This window comes from Castor canadensis, chromosome 5 (assembly GCF_047511655.1).
Source record: "Castor canadensis chromosome 5, mCasCan1.hap1v2, whole genome shotgun sequence".
Taxonomy (NCBI): domain Eukaryota; kingdom Metazoa; phylum Chordata; class Mammalia; order Rodentia; family Castoridae; genus Castor; species Castor canadensis.
Genome location: NC_133390.1, coordinates 56,392,998 through 56,414,605, shown reverse-complemented (window position 1 = coordinate 56,414,605; position 21,608 = coordinate 56,392,998). Strand labels below are relative to the sequence as shown.

Here is a 21,608-nt window from a genome sequence, read left to right as displayed (position 1 = left end):
AATTAAAACTTTTTCCACTGTTATACAATGTGTTTTTAATTCTTCTCCAAATAGAAATGGGATGCTTCTATTAAGATTTTTTTAAGAAAAAATGTTCTTAAGGTACTACAGACTCATTTTTATTCTACAGGGTCCAAATGGAACTGCTGCCTAGGTGTGTCTGAAAGCTCAACAACACTGTTAAAACTGAGTTCCTCCTGGATCATCAGACGGAACAGTGGGAATGGGACAAAACAGCTTCTGTGGAGCAATCTACACAGTGAGAGGATTTAAAAATCAGGGAACAAAACCATCCCCTACAGAAGTGGGAATCTCGTGCTCACTAAAAGGGCACAAGGAAATGTTTCTGTTTTCCACCAACATGGCCCTTAAGTTTGTTGTAACTAAGGAAGCACCAATGCCTCTGTAAATACTCACAAGGTAATGGCCAATATACAGAAGTTCATAGACTAACCCTTGCTATTTGAGAAGAAAAGCTCTGATTTCCCTCGAACTGCCATCTTTTATATCTCATCATCTCCCAGAGTAAAAAGAAACACATGACACATTCTTTCAACTCTGAACCAATTCCATCTTCATGGTCTGAAACTCATTCCTGAGTTTTCCTATCAGATATGGGGCAGCTGATGCTTGTATTTCACTTTTCAGTTATGGTTAAAATGTCCTTTTTGTTATTATTTTGCAATTTATTTTCTGCTACTCATATGATCACATTTTCTGACACAGTACATATGCACATGAATACACTTGCACATAAGTGCAAACTTGGATGCAAATACTGACACTCAGCAGGAGAATGCCTTGGTTAAATTACCTACCTCTAAACCTCAGGTTTCTTCTACGTAGCCCTGGCCCTCTAAGTCTAAATTACTTGAAGACTGTGGTTTTTTTGTTTATTTTCTTTTCAGTGGTATTAGGGTTTGAACTCAGGGCCTCACGCTCACGAGGCTGTGGCTCTACCACTTGAGCCACTCCACCAGTCTGGAAGACTGTATTTCTTAAAAATATATTACAATAGACTTCATCTCACAACAATTTATCCATCTATTCCTAACACTATTCCTTTACCAAAGGTTTTTAACAGATTTCTGAGGAGTATAATGATAAGACTGAAGCTAAAAGGGGCTCTTCATAGGTTATATGTGAATTGCTTTTGAGAATGTCTCTGCAGACAACTTACTTTGGCTTGTTCTCTACAGAGACTACTGTGGGAGCCTAAGAAAAGCAGCTTTGAGATGTGCAAGTACACAGATTTTGTACTGCTGCCATCAGCCTGCAGCAGCTGCCAAAGGAAAGGGGCGAGTCAAAGCAATTCTACACATAGCATTCCTCAATGTTGTCCCCTTACTTGGCAGGGATACACTGGGATCAGTCATCTAAGCTGAGTGTCCAGCGTCCCAAAGTCATTACTAGAGCAAAAGTTTCCTATCCAAAACTTTCAGAGTAATATAAAAGTTTAAAATGTCAATGCAAAGAAAGTCTTTTTATTTAACTATTATATGCTTGGAGTAATCTGTGAAAAATTAAAAAGGGTAGTGAAACAATGACTTAGTAATGGGTTGCAAATGCATGTTTTACAATATTTAAATACAACCTTTCTAGGCCAAAGGTGTTACTGGCACTTACTGAAAAAGTAAAGTAAGATCAACAGGCAAGGTTTCTAATACTACTTACACAAAGAATTATAAAGGTATTTACATGTGAATGCCTCACTTCCAGGATCCTCTGACAGATTTCTAACTTTAAGGAATTAAAGATGATTTACCTACAGGCCATATTTTTCTCTGGAAAATATGTCATTACTGTTATTAATGGTTTGGGTCAAGTTAAATTACATGTAAGTATATGCTTTTTCTAAGTGAGAGTGATCTGGCTTTACATTTTGTGTTTATATCACTTTGTAAAGAACAGTTCATTTCTGACTACCAACATAAATTAAATATTTGAAGACTGGAAGCAGCTTCTCTTTCATACAAACTGTTGAATGAACATTTTACATGAAAAGAAACTTTGTCATGGAGAAAAAGTACATGTTGGCTGGGTATGGTGGTACACACTTGTAAACCCAGCACTCTGGAAAATGAAGCAGGAAGATCAAAAGTTCAAGGCCTGTCTGGTATACAGATCAAGACTCTATCTCCAAAAATAAAAGATACATGTTTAGAAAATATAGAAATATTTTAACAAATAAGCTTCATTTAAAATTTAAAATAATTCTACATATGTGTGGTATACTAATTTTCAATAGCATTTACAGTAGACAAATGTTAATCTGGTATAAGGGAAATTTTTCAGGAAATTTTAAAATAAGTCATAATTGCCAGCAGAGTGGTATAGTGGAAGCTTGGTAGACCCAGAAAATAGGTCTTAGTAATAATCTGCTGTCTCTTATTAAGAACAATTTATATAAAGAAACTGATTATAAGAGAGACAAGCATTTAGTCAGAATTCCTTCCATTCTCCAAAGGTCTGAAAAACTTTAACTTTTGCCTATATCTGAATTTTGTGAGGATAGTATGAAACCGTTAAATAGGAAACAAATACTATGATTCCTGTGGGGTGTTTTTGAGGTGTGGGGTGGATGGGTGGGTACTAAAACAAAAATGGAAAATGAAAATTTTATTAAAAACATATTTTAAGTGGCCATTTTGTCAGAAACAACTGAACTCATACACAAAATAGGAAAACTCATTATCATACCTCACGAAAAATTCTTTGCTGTAATCAAATTTCATTGTCATTATATCCCATGTAAGGTTTTGCTATTGTGCATCTCTGTAACATTACTACTATTAGGAATGTTTTCTCTGTTAAATGTCTCATCAAATGTCTGCTAAAAACATAACGTGGTCAGGCTCTGGTGGCTCGCTCCTGTAATCCTAGCTACATGGGAGGCAGAGATAAGAAGGATCGTTTGTGGTTCAAGGCCAGCCTGGGTAAATAGTTCTTGAGACTTACCTCGAAAATACTCAATTTTAAAAATGGCTGGGAGAGGCTCCAGTGGTAGAGTGCCTTCCTAGCAAGTGTAAGGCCCTGCTTTCAAACCTCAGTACTGCCAAACAAACATGTGAAACTCTTTTTTTCTTATTAGCCTCACCTAACTTGACTTAAGAATACTATTTCTACTCATTTTGAACTCTGTTATAGTTTGAATGTGTTTCCCTAGAATTTATGTGTTTGATATTTAATTCCCAATGCAAGTGTGAGAGAGGTGGGACATCTAACAAGTATTAGGTCATGAATCATAAACGGATTGATGTCATTGTTGGAGAAATGATTTCATTATCTTGAAAGTGGATTTGGTGTGAAAGAGAGTTCAGTTCTCTCTTGTTCCTCCTTAGTGCACACGCTCTTTTGACCTTCTGCCTTCCCAGATGGGATGAAGCAGAGAAAAGGTCCTTGCCAAAATACCTGCCTCCCGAACTGTGAGAAATAAAGTGCTTTTCTTTATAAATTACCCAGTCTGAGGTATTCTATAATAACAACACAAAAGAAACTAAACCCCTACTTTATCTTTCATTCATAAATCAAAGAATTATAGCTTTATAATAAACTTTAGGGATTAACTAATTTACCCTCTCATTAAAAGAAAAAATTCAAGCCAAAACTTAAGAATTTGCTCCAGATCCCAGAATGACTTCAAGTTAAAAACAGTTGGGGCTAAGTACAGTCACACATGGACTTAAATTTTTCATTTTCATTCATCATTGAGGAAGTCTAAATAACATTCTTGAAGGCAACTGAAATTTAACACTTTTTTAAAAACTGAATCACACTTTTCACAATGTGTAAATATTCTATCTCATTAAAAGTCTCACATCACTAAAATGACCAATAGTCTTCAAAATAAATGTACTGCTTTGATTTTGATATGAAGTGTCCCCAGAAAGGCTCATGTGTTGAAGATTTGGTCCCCAGTTGGTGGAGTCAATCATTGACAGGTGACTGGATCCTGACAGCTTTGACATAATCAAATTATTGGATGTGGGGCCCAGTGGAGGAAGCAGATCATTGGTGGTATAGTCTAAAAAGATGTACTTTGTCCTGTGCCCTTTCTGTCTCTTTCTGCTTTGCAGCTGCCATGAGGTGAGTAGCTCTGGCCTCATCACACCCTCTCCACCATTATGCCTAGCCTTGCCTCAGACCCAAAGTAACAGGACCCAGTATACATGGATTGAAACCTCTGAAACCTTAAGCCAAAATAAATCTGTTTTCCTCAGTTATTTGTCACAATGATGAGAAACTGATGAACACATGTACTGAGCACCCATTGTGGTGTTGGGCATCGTTTTTTTTGGGGAGCGGGGGGGGGGGGTTAGGCACAAACACCATATGAGAACTAAAAAGGAATTTAGACCTATGATAAAACTTATCATGGGATCCTAATATATTCCTGGAAAGGTTAAATTAACTTTGCATACTGTACTCCAATGGACTGTAACACAATAACTTAAATATACCATAGTCTAGTATTCTTCCTCTGTTCCAAGTGCTTGTTTATACCATTCCTGACTTCAACCTCTAAATAACTCATACCTTGTATGTAAATGTTTTCTTGAAAACATTGTACAACAGTTTCAAAAATATACACTTTGAATGAAATTTATAACGCGACTTCCAAATGCCACTTTCAATTTATGCAATCATATTAACCTACATCCCCTTTAAAATACCTCCTGTATGATGTACATAAAGCAGATGTGATCTTTCTACTAATACATCAAATCCTCCTAGTAATTTTCAGACTGTGATTTGAAAATAAGAAAAATCTTTCTCAAATAATAGTGCTAAGAATTGTATGTGATGATGTGAAATAATGTGGTTATTTTACACATGGATTGAGGTAAAGAGATCATTATGGTCTCATACAAGTCCAGCCATAAATTACACCTCATCTGAATATGATCAATTAGAAAGCAGTATGTCTAGTTTTTGAAGTTTTAGTAGTGACTTTTATCACTAATCAGGATTTGGTGTTAGGACTTTTACAAAACAGATCAATCTTTCCATAGTTATCATAGCTAAAGAATCACTGTTGGGCACCCATGGCTCATGCCTGCAATCCTAGCTACTCAGGAGGCAGAGATCAGGAGGACTGGGTTCAAAGCCAGCCAGCCTGGGCAAATAGTTCGCGAGACCCTGTTTTGAAAAAACTCATCAGAAAAAAGGGCTAGTGGGGTGTCTCAAATGTTGGCCCTGAGTTCAAACCCAAATACTACAAAAAAAAAAAAAAAAAAAAAAACCACAAGTAAGGGCTGGTGGAATGGCTCAAGCGGTAGAGCACCTGTCTAGCAACTGTGAGGTCCTATGTTCAAACCTCAGTATCACTACCACTACCACCAAAAAAAAAAATATATATATATATATATACACACACACATAATATATATATGTGTATATATATAAATACACACACACATTTATAATCAAGAATCATAAGAAAAGGCTTTGAAGCATTTCCTTAAGAAACAATCTTAAAATTAATCTGCATTTATAAATATGATTATTACTTTAATGCACCATTCCATTGTAAATATTTACTTATGCCAGGGACTTAACATCCTTTCACTACCTAAATTTTTACAACACTGTTCTCTCAAGGAGACAGTCAGTTTGCAGCCCTATACGGATCTAATAAAATGTGAATAATTTTATACTGCTGCACTCAATTTTACGGTTCCTAAAAGTCTTTTGGGACATCATTCTCAATATGCTTCTGGTCTTGTCCATTTCATTCTCTGAACTGATTTTCTTCAGTGAAATAAAGTATTCATTGCCTTTCACCAAATCACACACACACAAAATTACAGTTGTTCCTCATCTTGTGAGTAATATTCAGACATATCTCTTTACAAGTCAATTTTGAGATGAAGATTCTGTGTTTTCCTTTGAAGATCAAAAAAAAAAGTTCAAAAGAAATATTGAGCCTTGACACTTAGTTCTCTTATTAGGCATCTCAATAGTGTTTAGGCTCTAATCTTCTCAAATCTCAACCAAAGGACACTCTACTTGTGAATTTCAAGACTTTGAGTTATAGACAGAAGCTGTTATTACAGAAACCCAAATCTAATCTGAATACTTATTTTGATTTCTTTACACTACCCAAAATCAAGTAACATTTGTTGGACAACTACAGCATCCAGCTAACACATTTATAAGGATGAAACAGTAATCTGAAACTATCATTAACCACATTTTTTTGGGGAAGCTGCTTTTAGGAAATAGTAACAAATTATATTAAAGAGAGAGAGAGAAAACCTACCATCAATTAAGACCAACAAAACAAGCAAAAACTTACCAGAATGCTTACATAGGAAGTGGAGAAGTGGAAGACAGAGATATTGCTGGTGTTGTTATGCACAACTGGCTGTCAACACCTTCTTTAAATTTTTAGCACCTTTTATGTAGTATTTGTTTTTAAATTATGAACGAATTAAAGTGATGACATTAAGGTCACGATCCCATTTAAAAAAAAAAGCAACTTCACTCTATTACTAATTCACTAGTAAACATTTATTTTAAAATAAAGGCTCCAATCTAAATTTCAATGAGTAAGAAAATTAATCAAAACTTATTTATTAAGCATCCAGTTTATTCCATAATTTTTATTCTGAGAAACTGAGACATTAGTTTTGTTGTTTATATAAGTAGTTTTTCCCTATCCATAGTTTCAGTTACACTAGGTTAACTGGAGTCTTAAAATATTAAATGGAAAATTTCAGAAATAACTCACAAATTTTAAATTGCATATTATTCTAACAGCATGATGAAATCTCATACCATCCTGCTCCATCCAGTCTGGCATGTGAATCATTTGTCCAGTGTATCCACAATGTATATGCTACCTGCCTGTTAGTCAATTAGTAGGCATCTGTTTATCAGATTGATTGTGGGAATATAACAGGGATTTTGTTCAAACAACTCATTTTACTTAATTATGGCCCCAAAATCCAAGAGTAATGTTGTTAGCAATTTCAATTTGTCAAAGAGAAATTATAAAGTGCCTCCTTGAATTGGAAAGGTGGAAGTTCTCAACATAACAAGGAAGAGAAAAAACTGTATGCTGAGGATGCTAGGATCTACAGTAAGAACAAATCTTCTATCTATGAAATTGTTAATAAAGTAAAAAAAATTGTGCTTTTTTTGCTTTGCATCTCAAATTACAAATTTCATTAATTAAACATTACTCTAGGTATGTGTGTACAGGAATAAACATTGTGACTTGGTTTATTGGTGAGTTTTAGCTTACACTGGGGAATTTGAAGCATATTCCCTGAGAATTTGGTGGTAGTGGTAGTGGGGCTCCTGAATACTAAAATTAGTGTTTGTTAGAAAATGCAATCTTTTCAAAGTAATACAAAATATATTAAAGATTAAAATTTTGTTGACTGACATTTTCTCTAAATTAACAGAAAAGAGTATTTTCTCAAATGCTGTGATTGAGAAACAGAAATCTAATTAGCTAAGTTTAATACATAACATCTGATTCGAACTCAAATTCAGGTGTACTGATAAAAGCCCGCATATAAGAATAAACATGAAATAATTCCCAAGGAAGTAATGGATGACAAAGGGTAAAAAGATCACCTATCTTCCATTTGTACACCTCATGAGTCACAGCAGATGAGGAGAAAGGCTTGAATTAGACCACAGACAAGCTTAACTTAAGAGTTTTTACCACTTCTAGTTGTCTAATTTGGGGCCTCCATTCATTCATCTATAAAGGTAGGAAAATACTAATTTCATAAAATGGTGAGAGTAAAAGCAGGTAATAAATATAGAAAACACCTTTAGAGTGCCTCACTTATGCTGTCTAAAAGATGAAAATGCATTTTTAATATTTCTTCAAAACCTTCAGTACCACTTCACACCAAAAAGATTACAATAGTTTCTAAACAATAATCTCCATTACAAACTAAACCCCAACCATTTACAATTATTCTTTGAATCTTTCATTACCTGCATTCAAACCCTTCAACAGCCATTTAGTCTGCTCTTAAAATTTCAATTGCTTAATGGGTGTTCTATATCTTTTTGTGCCTTCTCATCTCACCCACCCACCCCCACACTCAAAACTTGGCCCCAGATTACCTTTGCTATACCTCTAGCTCTTCTTCCTCCCTTTATATTTCTTAATTCCCTACAGTATGACCCATATACTGCCTTGTGACCCTCTTTTATCACTGGCTCAAATGTTAAATCTGGGACTCAGTCTCCTATTATATCTCCACTCCAAACACATCTACCTCACCATCATTAAGAATAGCCTCTTAACTATAGTGAGTCTTAATAAACAAATTCCTCACTGAAGATCACAGATTTAAATCCCCTAAGTTAGACTTGTCCATAGATCATCCTCACAACTGTAGCCTCTGAATGCAGAGAGGGGATCGAGAAGTGTAATGCCTCTTATTGTTCTTTGAAGTTCCCACAAAAGAAAGAAAAAGGAAAACAAGGCTCTTGACTTCATCAACCCTAATAAGTACAAATAATAAAAGAGCCAAAGCCTGTAGATGGAAACTGTCTTAGAAGCCATCTGAAAGCACATAATTTCAAACAAATCAATCAAACTATATTTTTAAAAATTTGAAAGAAAAAAAGAGACATACTGAAACTCAATCCTGATTAAGCTCCAATAAAAGCAGAAGAAAAACTGTCTACATGAGCTTTAATCCCTAACAAAAGCTGAGTGGATGACTCTCTAGTGAAAATCAGACCCACACCTGCCTTCATACTGAAATCTAGACATTCTGTGACTCAGAGTTCCAGAGCACCTAGTTCCCTACGTCCACAGTGGTTCTTGGCAGGTTACTACATGACAAATACATAAACCCTGTGTTTATTGGACAGCCTGAGAAGTAACACTGCTAACTACCTAGTTATAACAAACACATCTGTAGGTGCTGTGTAAGGGTTAAATAACACCAAGTAACTGTAAATTGATGGAAAACACAGCTAAGATCCTCTAAGTTCAAAACAAACCTTAACCTAAGGACAAAGATGCCATCGTTGAAAAAAGACACGGAGCTTGGCTAGCACAGAAAAAGAAGTTAAGTGTCTACTGGCTGAGGACAAAAGAAACATACACATTCAGAGTAAGATTTGGTGTAAGGAAATAAGTTGACATATACATAGAAGAAAACCCCATTTAGTGATCTTTAACAACATACTGTTGTCTAGATGAGATTCCTAGAATACTCATTCCTCAAAACAATTACCATTCTTAGGATGTATCTGCTCTATTCTTTTTTTACTGTTTTTACAAAAAACACTCAGCAACTTATTTTTCATTCAGTGGAACCTAATCAGCCTTTTAGAAATATGGATTTTATAACTAAAATAATGAATGGTAATATATTAGAAAATTAAACTCAGGAAAATAAATGTACTGTTCACTCATATTTCCTCAACATTACAGGCCCAATGGAACACTTTACTGCTTTCTATCCATATATGAATTCTCAGACAAAAATGAATATTGTTATTCCAGCAACACCTAAATTTGAATAAAGCTATTAGGAACTATTTTAACAAAGGAATTTTAATAACACACATAACTCTACTTTTGGTATAATTACTTGAATAATTACATAAAGAACAATTTTAAGCTTATTTTTATACTCAATGTCAACTATGCTTTATAAAACTATAATGCAAAAGCAAAAATTAAATATGTAGTTGAAAATTTATTCTTAATTTTGCATGTAAAAATCCTTTCTAAGTTAACCACATTCAATACAGGATGTGTCATAAATATATTTCTAGCTACCTCAGAAATTTTTGCTTTATATGTTTATGTATTTATGAATGTTCTACTATATTTAAGAACAGTCCAATTTGTTTTATTAATACTACAGCTTATTTTTAATATTTATTGCATTGAAGTAAAAGGCTATAATGCTTTGAGAAGATATTAAATTAAAATCAGAGTTCTACATGAGTAGTGTAGGTTTGGTGAAATACTCTCAAGCCTGACTAAATTAATAAAATACTGAGTGAATTACTGCTACAAAAGAAACTTATCACTGTAATTTAAAATATTAATGTGAATGCTTAACAGGTCAAGCCTTTTACATTAATCAAAGACCTAATATAAGACTGATTAAACATTCTTCTTTATCAGTAGAGTTTTTATGACATGTAATTTCTCCTATTTTTTTCTTACAAGCACAAAAGTATGTTTCTTTTCTTGCATTCCTATTTTTTTATTTTTTCCTTTTTTTTTTTTTTTTTTTTTTTCGGTGCTGGGGACTGAACTCAGGGCCTACCTGCCAGGCAAGCGCTCTTCCACTGAGCTAAATCCCCAACCCCTCTTGCATTCCTGAGGGACAAAAAGTTACCGGTTCTTCTGGAGATAGGATGCTACTAACTGCTTCTTTAGAAAACTGAACACTTAGCATAATGTTTTCTTAAGAGTTCTGTTAAGTAAGCAGTTAGGAAAGATGAATTATCACAGACAGTCTGGCTTCTTGTCCTCCTAGCTGTATAGCCCAGTGGATCACAGGTGTTCATTTTATGGAGGATAAGAGTGGCAGGTTAACAACTAAGCTTTTAATTAATTTAATATTTTTAAAAATCCAAGATGATTTTTAAAATTCCAAATTTGATTTAGAATTAAGTGAATTTTATTAAAAATAAATCCTTCATTAAATAAGTTTCTCCTTTTTTCATTTTTTAGATGTAAAATTCTTCCCCTGCCTTATTGTCTTCTTAGTTTAAAATCTGTCAGATTTACATGGAAGTTTCACAAAACAGATTAGTAACACCACGATTAGATTATTTTGGGTCTCTTACTAAAGGTCAGAAGAATCTACATGACCTTGGTAATAGCAGGGCCCTCAGGAGTGATGGGTGTTGATGATCCACAGGAGTTAAAATGCAGGTCCCCTACCATTCACAGCCTGATTTCTGGCACCTTTTGTCTTTGGTGCAGAATTCAGAGACGATCACACAGTGAAGTTTGCTTAGGAACTATGTCATGTGAGAATCATTACAGCCAAATAACTCTTAGAAAGTGGCTGTAGTGCTAGACCAGCTTAAGTTACAGTGGGAGCCCCTACAATACTGACAGGAAGACTGTGGGATGGTAGCAAGGAAAGGAATTCAGGCCCTCACTCATCATTTACCTGGACCTGAGGAGTCTCCAACAGAGGAATCAGAGCAGAAAGGAATGGACAACTTTGCCTCCAGCACCAGATAAACACAGACTCACTGACTCAAAGGAAAAGTCCAATAGAAAAAAAAAAAAGTCTACTCAAACATCAACTGGAGTATGAAAAAATGCATGGGGCTAAGTTGTACAGCAAATAACAAAGGGTAGGACAAGTTGTCCTGGTCACAGCTGTAGGGTTGGGGAAAGAGGGGAGACAAAATGGCAGAACTTAAGCTTTTGCACTGAACAATGTCTGGGTCGCCTGATGAAGAAAACTGAGAAGCTATGGGCATTCGTTGTAATTTCTCAAAGAAAGATAAATGTATTCTTTGTAGAACAAATCAACCCTAATAACAAAAAGAGAGGAGGAGAACTTCAATATATGCCCTACTTGTTAGGGTTATGAAAGACAATAACTAACAGGTTGCTGTGACACAAATATGGGCCTCTAGAACAGTAAGGTAGAAAAATTCAAGCTCTGATAGTGGTTCCCAGACAGACAATATTTTGCATTTCAATTAGAAGAATACAAAATGTTGGCATCAAAAGGAATCTTACAGATCACTAGTTTACTATTCTCATTTTTCATAAAGCCTGAAGTTCAAGAAGACATGAGTTGCTGTGATTTTACAAAGCCATGCACAGTGCTTATTGCATTTACTTCTTTCCTTTCTATATTCACTAAACAACTTTGAGCAATTAAGAAGTGGGCATAGGCTTAATCCTAGTATTCTACCCTGAATAAAATCATAAAGTGGATATACTAGATACTGGCAACATACTTTTAATAGAAAAATATTAAGATTAATCAATTAAAACCATGTACCACTAGGTATCCATATTATAAGGTTAGGAGGAACTTCTTATATTAAAACCAGAATTAAGTATACAAGTATAATCAGACACCAAAAGAATTACTTAGAAAATCAAAAGTAAGTTGAAGGAGAAAAAAAGGGAAAGATTGGTAAATACAGCTTTAGTCATATTTTCAAGCTATTAGAACTTGCAGAGCAGAACAAAACATGAGTTTATCAAGTAACTGCAGCTTGCAAACAGTCCTCTGAGGGTCACTCTTTCCCTATGTCAACTCAAATAAGGGGAAAAATAGAACAGTAAAAGATGCATACATTTCTCTGTACAACTGTCTTTAGTAAAGAAGATGGGAATGACTGACATTTTTATTTATCATAAGAGAATATGGTATTATTATGATACAGTTTTCTGGAGAAAAAAACTTTGTGAGCAAACATACTCAGCCATTTCAGGATGTCTAGACTTAACTGGGTTTGAGAAAAGGTACGAGTGATAACTGGAAAACTGACAGAAATAAAAGCAACTGCTGCAAAGAGGAAAACTAATTTTTAAAAAATGATGGTCATCAGGATTAGTGTTGAGATGGCATCAAAGAAAACTTAAAAATCACTTCTGTTTTTAATCTTCTGGCCAGATACAGTAATATTCAGAGGACCATTCATAAAGATATGGCAAATATATTGGCTAGAAATCTAGCATTTCAAAGACGTAAGGAAAAAGAAAGGAGGAACATTGGGATTGCTTAATGGGAGCATAAATTGTAATGAGCCTATGAAAATTCATTAATTTACAGAGTCTGAAGTTGGACACACCTTCAGTGCTAACAATTCTATTTCTGAGCATATATCCTAGAGAAATACTAGGTACATAAAGATGTTACATGTGGGATTTAAGAAATTTTCCTCTACAGCTTTATTACTAACAACAAACACAAATGGAAACAGTCAAATAACCACCAAAAGAGAGTAAATTTTAGCATTTTCTCACAATTAAGTATTATATACTACAACTGACTGCAATAATAAATGAATTACAAATGGAAACAAGATGGCTGTTATAAACATGATGTTGGGAAGAAAAAAATAGGTGTCGTAAAAGAAAGCATACCGTATTAGTTATATAAAATTCAAAACAAGCAAAATTTAGTTTTGAGAGTAAATAAATATGTGAGAAATTACAAAGAAAACATGGAAGTAATAAGCTCCACATAAAGGAATAGAGGGTAAAGATAGGTGATACAATCTGGCATGGACACAGAGTAAGCTACAAAGATACTAGCAATGCTCTATTTTCTAAGCTAGTGGCAGGTGCTCAGTTATTCATGTCCATGATATTCTTTATACTTTATTTACATCTTAAACATATTCTTTGTATATAACATTTTATAAGTACTATGACATTACTTCTATGTTTAAGAAGCTGTCAAAAATAACCTAGTATTTAACAAACTATTTAAAAGGTATTTTTAAGCATTTGTAAGTAACAAGTACCTAGCATATACTCAGAATTTTATAAAATTATTTAATTTGCTTAACTTTCTAAGATAAATATTTTCAACTGTAATTTACAAATGAAGAAACTAACTATTGTTAAGTAGCTGACTGTCCAAAGCTAGCAACACTGGGATTTAATTACAGCAAACTCTAACTCTGAAAACTATGGAGCAACTGCTAAATAGAACTGCTAAAATACAACAGCAAAAATAAATTTCCAACAGGGTATTAAAACAGATTTGTTATACTGCAGCTTGCTATTTTAATCAATCTTAACATTTTAAATGTTCTAATAGTTTGCATTAATTTTATGTTATAATACTTCATTACTACCTCATAATCATAATTTACCCTTAAACTCGATAAATTCTAAAACTGGCAACAGATACCAATTATGTTTATAGGAAGTCACAACTTGGCCATACTTCTTTTTTCTCAAAGATTGAAGTTTAAGGAAAGTTAGGTGTTGGTAAACTGAAACTTAGCATTCTCATTTGACTACCCTCCCAGCAAGGATTCACTCACCACAAGCAAAAGGGCTTGCCAAAGCCCCACAGAAATTACTCACTTCCACCTTCTTTTTCCTCATCTCTCTTCCAATTATATTTTAAAACCTAATTTTAACCTCAGTAATACCACACGGCCTTCTCTACTCCATTAACTTTAAGTCCCTTTAGAACACAAACAACGCAATTCACTTATATAATTATTTGTCACCTTCAAAATTTATTTTCATTTGCATGTGCACCCCGCCTCCAAGAACTATCAGAAGGATTTACAAGTTTGTTTCTTCTGCACTGAGCCCTAATTCATTCTTCTTCCCCCAAGGTACTGCCAACTGTGCTCAGTGAACAGTAGTCACTTTATAAATGCTGATTGACTTACTACAGTGGAACAATTCGTCTCTGGTATTTCTCAATATCCCAGTGAATCCTCCACATCTATAACATGCTGGAGATGATACCAGGTACCGCTAGAGGCTTGGGGTCTTCCTGAGGGTGCCTGAGATAAGAAAAACACAGAGAGAGACCAGAGACAGTCAGGAGAAACACACAGAGAAGAAAACATGGAAATAACCAGAGGATAGACATACAGAGCTTAGAAAGCACAAGAATCAGGGGTTACAGATTAAGCAGCCAGAGAAAGTCAGAGATAGAGAGAAAGTTGGCAATCTAAACTTGGGCTTTGGTTTTGAAACTACATTTATGGTATTATTTACTCATGTAATAGGTGCCTTTCATGTTACTAAATTTATGATATAATCATATCATCCTAAAGTTTTGCTAAGGTTTTTCTGAACTTATCTTTTTCGATTAAAATAATATAGACATATATCTATCTAGCCACAAAGTAATCCAGCTAAGAAAATTTTTTTCCAATATAGAAAATGGAAGTCAGAGAGATAATGTGACTTTCCCAAGGCCATAAGCAAATAAATGATAATTGAGGCCCAAAATTTTCTGATTCCAAAATCCAGTACTTTTCCTAATATGCTGTCATCCCAAAATTTTTAATAAAATTCAAATTTTACATAATTTGGATTAAAATTTTTCTGTCTTACAGGACAATGAACTACTTAGGTAATTTATTAAAATGTTTTTAAAATATGTCAGAAAAATGAATTAGAATAAAAATATATCAGAATGATAGAAAATTTAGAACAGAAATTAAAAAAGTAGTCACCAGACAAAATTGTAAGACATTCAAAAAGAGTGAAGAGTTAATTCATTTGCTTTTACAATTTTGCTATTTCAAGGTCTATGGATCCAACACATTTCAGCTGACCAGAAAAATGAAAAGATGTTCTGCATTTCAATGAATTCTTAACCAGTAAAGAACTGGTCTCAAAGTTACTTGCTCTTTCATGTCTTATCTAACACTACACTGCAATATCATTTCAGGGTACTCCACAGAATAGAAATGATTTTATGCACCATTCTTTGTAAGCATTAATAGTTTCTCTTGAGAAATACTCACACTCTTTTAAATAATCATACCCTTTTGGAAGCAATCAATATAATTCCCAGAAAAGCTCCTTCGATACAAGTGCAAAGCATAGTATTGGATTTCGAAGCAAGAAAAGACAATAAGAATACAAAGGAAATTCTACTTAATTGTGCATCAATATATTTTCCATCATATTCAGCATTTTTAACAGAAATTTTCAAATAAGACCAAAAGGAGTACTGCTCTGCCCTCTAGTGCCTGGTGAGGTTTTGGCAACTACATCCTTTTTAAATTTTTTTAATTCAGTTTTGGGCAATACTTAATTTCTTTTCAAACTTCATAATCACAGATTTTTCATCATTTGAGTAGTGAAAAAAGAGTCTTGGTAAACTTAAGATATGGTTTGTAGTATAAACACACTGCAAGAAAGAAACTAGGGTGTAACATTTTCTTTTCAATGGAACAGTCCAGCAAAGCACGCAAACCCTCTTTCTAATTTTTTAAAATATAATCTCTTCTAATCCTTACATCTTTATGCACATTATTTGGGAAGGCCAAAAAATTCCATTTAATTTTTATGCTAAGAACTTTATACATTTTATAACTTTATAAACCTCAAATTGGTCAATTTTATTATTTTGGAGTCTGAGGTATCAAGACGAGTGGTACTATTAAAATTATCTATTCATCTAGTAAAATTAATCTTTACCAGGTTTCATCTTTGGAGAAAGACATACACATCCAATTCTCAAAGCAAATAAACTATTGATAAGTTTTTTTTTCCAATTTAGAAAATGGAGGCCAAGAGGTAATGTGATTTCCCTAAAGTGACAAGTAAAAATGGTAATTGGGGCCCCAAATCTTCAGAATGCAAAATCCAGTAACTTTCTTCATATCCTGGGTTGTTCATATTAAAGGCACATTATATAAATCCATAATTTTGACACAATAAAATTCAAACCTTACCTAAATCAAAATAATTTTTCTACAGATTATAAGGGTAAAATATGCTTAATATAAAGTTATACTGAACATAATTTACTCTTCATTGTCCAAATGGCATTTTAGGATTTTTTTCTTGAGCCTCAGTGTTATCCTTAGGAAATTCACCAGTATGTATATATAGGGAACTCAAAAAACTAAATACTCCCAAAATTAATGAACCAATAAAGAAATGGGCAAGTGAACTAAACAGAACTTTCTCAAAAGAAGAAATTCAAATGGCCAAAAAGACACATGAAAAATGCTCACCATCCCTAGCAATAAAGGAAACGCAAATTAAAACCACACCAAGATTCCACCTCACCCCTGTTAGAATAGCCATCATCAGCAACACCACCACCAACAGGTGTTGGCGAGGATGTGGGGAAAAAGGAACCCTCTTACACTGTTGGTGGGAATGTAAACTAGTACAACCACTCTGGAAAAAAACTTGGAGGCTAGTTAAGACATAGTTATTATATAGCAATTCACCCTAGCATTTTGATGAAGTGAACTTGTGTGATATTGCAGATTGAATCCAGGACCTGATGCTTTCTAGGCAAGTGCTTTACTTCTTGAGCCATGTCCTCAGTCCCAGGGAATTTGTCATAGTGAAATGTTCCTCTTAATTTCTACTGCCATAAGCCTCTTATGAGGAGCCAATACATTTCAAGCACACTATTTCTACTATCACTAAACCCACTATACTACTCTGTGCCTACAAATTTATGTTAAAAATAAACATTACATTTGTGTATGTGAATGTAAAAGGGTATCTGAACAAGTAAGCATAATAGGCAGTGTAATGCTATACAAAGCCAGACTGCCGAAGTTTGCATTCCAGCTCTGCCACTTGTTGGCAGTGAGATCTTAGGCAGATTATTTAGCCTTCTTGTGCTTTAGTTTCCTCATCTAAAAAATGGAAATAAAAAGAGACACCTACCAATAGTAATGTTTTGTAGGCTGATAGGTATTTGTATTACACTGATATATATGCATTTATTAAAACTTACATGTTTTAAGATTTTTGTATTCCACTAAATTTAGATTTTACATCAAAGAAAAAACTTGTAAGTACTGAACTACAGTCAATAATAGACATGCTGAAGTACTTAGGAGGTATAGCGATGCCTACATTTTTAACTGCATCAAAACATAAGTTGAATTAATGAATGATAGACATATTGAGAGATATACAATAAAATAAACTTAGCAAAATATTAATGGCCAACTCTAGCTGGTGTTGAAAGAATGTTGAAAGAAAATGGGCCTACCCGTTGTCAGGTTGCTATGAAGATTTTTAAACAGTATAAACATAAACAGTATAAAGTATAAAAAACAGAAACACCTGACTTAATCAAAAGTAGCAAAAGGCAACATGTTTATTTAAGCGAATGAAAAATAGTGATATATTCTTCCCAACGTGGCAGAAAAGAGAACGAAGTAATGAGGCACTGAGCTCCCAAACTGGAATAAATGCTGCTATCAAAGGTGTTATCGCTCAAATTTCAAATACATCATAAAACTGTAAGGGCTATAAAAAAAACAGTCTTCAAGTCAGAAAGAACTAGATTTGAATACTAGCTCTGTATTTTAATTAGTCAAGAAAGCTCATTGAGCTTTAGTTTTCTAACATATTAAATAAGAATAATGAGCACCTATGTCTAAGGGTCATTCTAAAAACTAGGAGGAAACACACACACACACACACAAATACACATATACATGGCAAGAAATCAGCACATAAAATGCAAATAACATCTTCAATTTTCATCATTAACTAGGGTGAGTCTTACATACCCTTACCACCATTATCTGCAGATGTAAACAAAAGTGGTTATAAATCTGGTTCTTCCAGAATATATAGGGAACTCAAAAAACTAAATACTCCCAAAATTAATGAACCAATAAAGAAATGGGCAAGTGAACTAAACAGAACTTTCTCAAAAGAAGAAATTCAAATGGCCAAAAAGACACATGAAAAAATGCTCACCATCCCTAGCAATAAAGGAAATGCAAATTAAAACCACACTAAGATTCCACCTCACCCCTGTTAGAATAGCCATCATCAGCAACACCACCACCAACAGGTGTTGGCGAGGATGTGGGGAAAAAGGAACCCTCTTACACTGTTGGTGGGAATGTAAACAAGTACAACCACTCTGGAAAAAAATCTGGAGGCTTCTTAAAAAGCTAAACATTGATCTACCATTTGATCCAGCAATACCACTCTTGGGGATATACCCAAAAGACTGTGACACAGGTTACTCCAGAGGCACCTGCACACCCATGTGTATTGCGGCACTATTCACAATAGCCAAGTTATGGAAACAGCCAAGATGTCCCACCACTGACGAATGGATTAAGAAAATGTGGTATCTATACACAATGGAATTTTATGCAGCCATGAAGAAGGATGAAATGTTATCATTCACAGGTAAATGGATGGAACTGGAAAACATCATTCTGAGTGAGGTTAGCCTGGCCCAAAAGACCAAAAATCCTATGTTCTCCCTCATATGCAGACATTAGATCAAGGGCAAACACAACAAGGGGACTGGACTTTGATCACATGATAAAGCAAGAGCACACTTGGGAGGTATGAGAATAGGTAAGATACCCAAAAAACTAGATAGCACTCGTTACCCTCAATGCAGAGAAACTAATGAAGATACTTTAAAGTGACAGAGGCCAATAGGAGAGGGGGACCAGGAACTAGAGAAAAGGTTAGTTCGAGAAGACACAGGAAAGCAATGCAAGTCAACTCCCTTATAGCTATCCTTATCTCAACTAGCAAAAACCCTTGGTCCTTCCTATTATTGCTTATACTCTCTCTTCAACAAAATTAGAGATAAGGGCAAAATAGTTTCTGCCTGGTAGTGAGGGGTGGGGGGGAAGGGGGGAGAAATGACCCAAACATCGTATGCACATATAAATAAAAGAAAAAAAAAGACACATTGAGTTAAGAAAAAAAAAATCTCGTTGTTAGCCTAGAAATTGCCTTTAAGGTACTCCCACTATTCTGACGAGCTTTCTAAAGGATATTTATTTAAAAAGAAACAAAAAAACACTGGACTTACATAAAGTATCACTATATTTGGTGTAAAAGAAGAGTTGGAAGTGACAGAACTCATTCATCTCTGTAGTGCCAATTATAATAAACTAAAGCATTTAGAAAGTACATTTGCTGATAACATTTTAAAGAAAGTCACTTCAGTGCATTTGAGGAAATGCTATCAGGACCTAGGAAGCTTTGATTTGAAACAATCTATGGTAGTACTGTCCAAGGAAAAGAATATTAATTCTACATTTACAGAAGATGAGTTCTATGTTCCCAAGGAGTTAATTTGTAAATCATTATGGATTATTTTACAAAGACAGTAACTAAACATAGTTTCAGCTAAAAAGACAATGAAGAAAACTTGGCACTAAAATGGGAATATTGGAAACACTATACAACATGGTATCTGCCTAGACCAGTCTATGAGAACTGCTTTCTCCAAAGATTTGTTTACCCATAGATTGCTAACCCAAAGACATTTTTATGAATTTAGATGTCTGTCAGTTTTTCAACAGTACTCACTATGAAACTTTTTCCTGTATTCCACAGCAGTACACTCTACTGCTTCTTTCCACAAGATCTGATTGTTTTTCTTTACTTAAGACATTCCTTATCAAAAAGGTAGGTATTGCCAAAGATTCTGTTCTTAGGTCTATCATCTACTTTTTCTAATTTTCAAGGTTTCAGCCCTACCTCTTCTTTAAGGTGTACCTATGTTCAACCTAAATCTCTTCCAAACTCATCTCAAAAATTATAACTATATCCACCGGGCATGATGGTGCACAAATGTAATCCCAGCACTTGGGAGGTTAAGCAGGAGGATTGCAAGTTCAAGATAGCAAGGTCAAGTCCAGGCTAGTGTGGGATACATAGTGAAACCCTGTCTCAATATTCTAAACACTCAAATGGATGCTGCATTTCAAACTCTATCTCCCCTTCACCTTCCCTCCTCCTAAATCAGCTTCTACTACTATTTCCTTACTTTTGGCAGTAGCACTGCACCTCACATCAAAAATGATTCTGCCTGAAAGCAAGTGGAGGGGTAGGGGGGAGAAATGGCCCAAACAATGTATCCACATATGAATAAACGAGAAAAAAAAAAAAGAAGTACATGGGAAAGAACTCAAGTTAACAAAAATTTTCCAGAAAACAAACATTAAATTAAAAAAAAAAGTATCTGTGACTTCCTTTTCAGTACTCTCCATTATTTCCTTCTAAGTATTCCTGTAAATCCTCAAAACAAGTTCAGCTGTAGTTTAGTAGTTTTTAAATTGGTTAAGGTGACAGCTACCTGGAATTCATATTGCAATACACAATGAAAACTAAATGTATAATAACCACATACGCATGTGCGCAAAAAAGTAGTAGGCATCAAGTATTTCAGAGCATCTTCTTTGAAGAAATCTGTAAAACTGAGTATCCACTAATTTCTACTCTATGGATTGGAAAAAGGCTTACTTGATTTAAATGTCTCAATCCAAAATACTTCAAGATACATCTAGATTATAACCTTCATAATGTCTCTCAAAATAGTCCTCTTTACAACTATCAACACTCTATTAGAAGAATAAATTTTGTCTTATCTATGATAATGCTAAAGCCCTCTAAACGAATCTTTCCAATGCCTACTTTTTTCCCTTTCCAGTCAATTTCATTAATATCTGCTCAAAAATCTTCAAGGATTCATCTACATTTGGGGGGAAAAAAACAAACTTAGCCTGACATTCTTGACAACCCTCTTACATCTGCCTTTTTCTTTTTTGGAAGAAGGTTTTTCTTTTGAGGTAGGGTCTTGCTAGGTAATCCAGGCTAAACTCAAACTCATTATATAGCCCAGGCTAGATGTGAATTCACCATCCTCCTGCCTCTGCCTCCAGAGTACTGGGATTATATGTGTACCACCATGACTGACTTTATCTGCCTTTCTGCCAAAATTTCCCATCTGACAAAAGGAGTTTATTTCAACTTTCCAGATTTCTCTTATTTTTCCTTGTATTAGTTATACTTTCAATTGATATGACAAATACTGCAGAAAAAGTAGTTTAAAGGGAGGAACAATTTATTTTAGCTCATGGTTTCAGAGCTTTCAGCCCAAGGTTGGCTGTATCCATTATGTTGGGCCTGAGGTGAGGCAGAATATTAGGGTGGTGGAAATGTGTGA

At 34.4% G+C, this 21,608-nt stretch overlaps 1 protein-coding gene across 8 annotated transcripts in view; it reads right to left on the bottom strand.

The window, feature by feature from the left end:
- Nucleotides 1-21,608, bottom strand: part of Bbx (BBX high mobility group box domain containing) — a 247,211-nt gene that overhangs the window by 124,668 nt on the left and 100,935 nt on the right. Inside the window, exon 4 of one of the 8 annotated variants that reach the window (XM_020182315.2) lies at nt 14,344-14,460. The exons of the other annotated variants lie outside the window; for them this stretch is intronic. The gene's annotated coding sequence lies outside the window, so the exon portion shown is untranslated. The remainder of the gene's footprint in view (nt 1-14,343; nt 14,461-21,608) is intronic. 8 annotated transcript variants of the gene reach the window in all.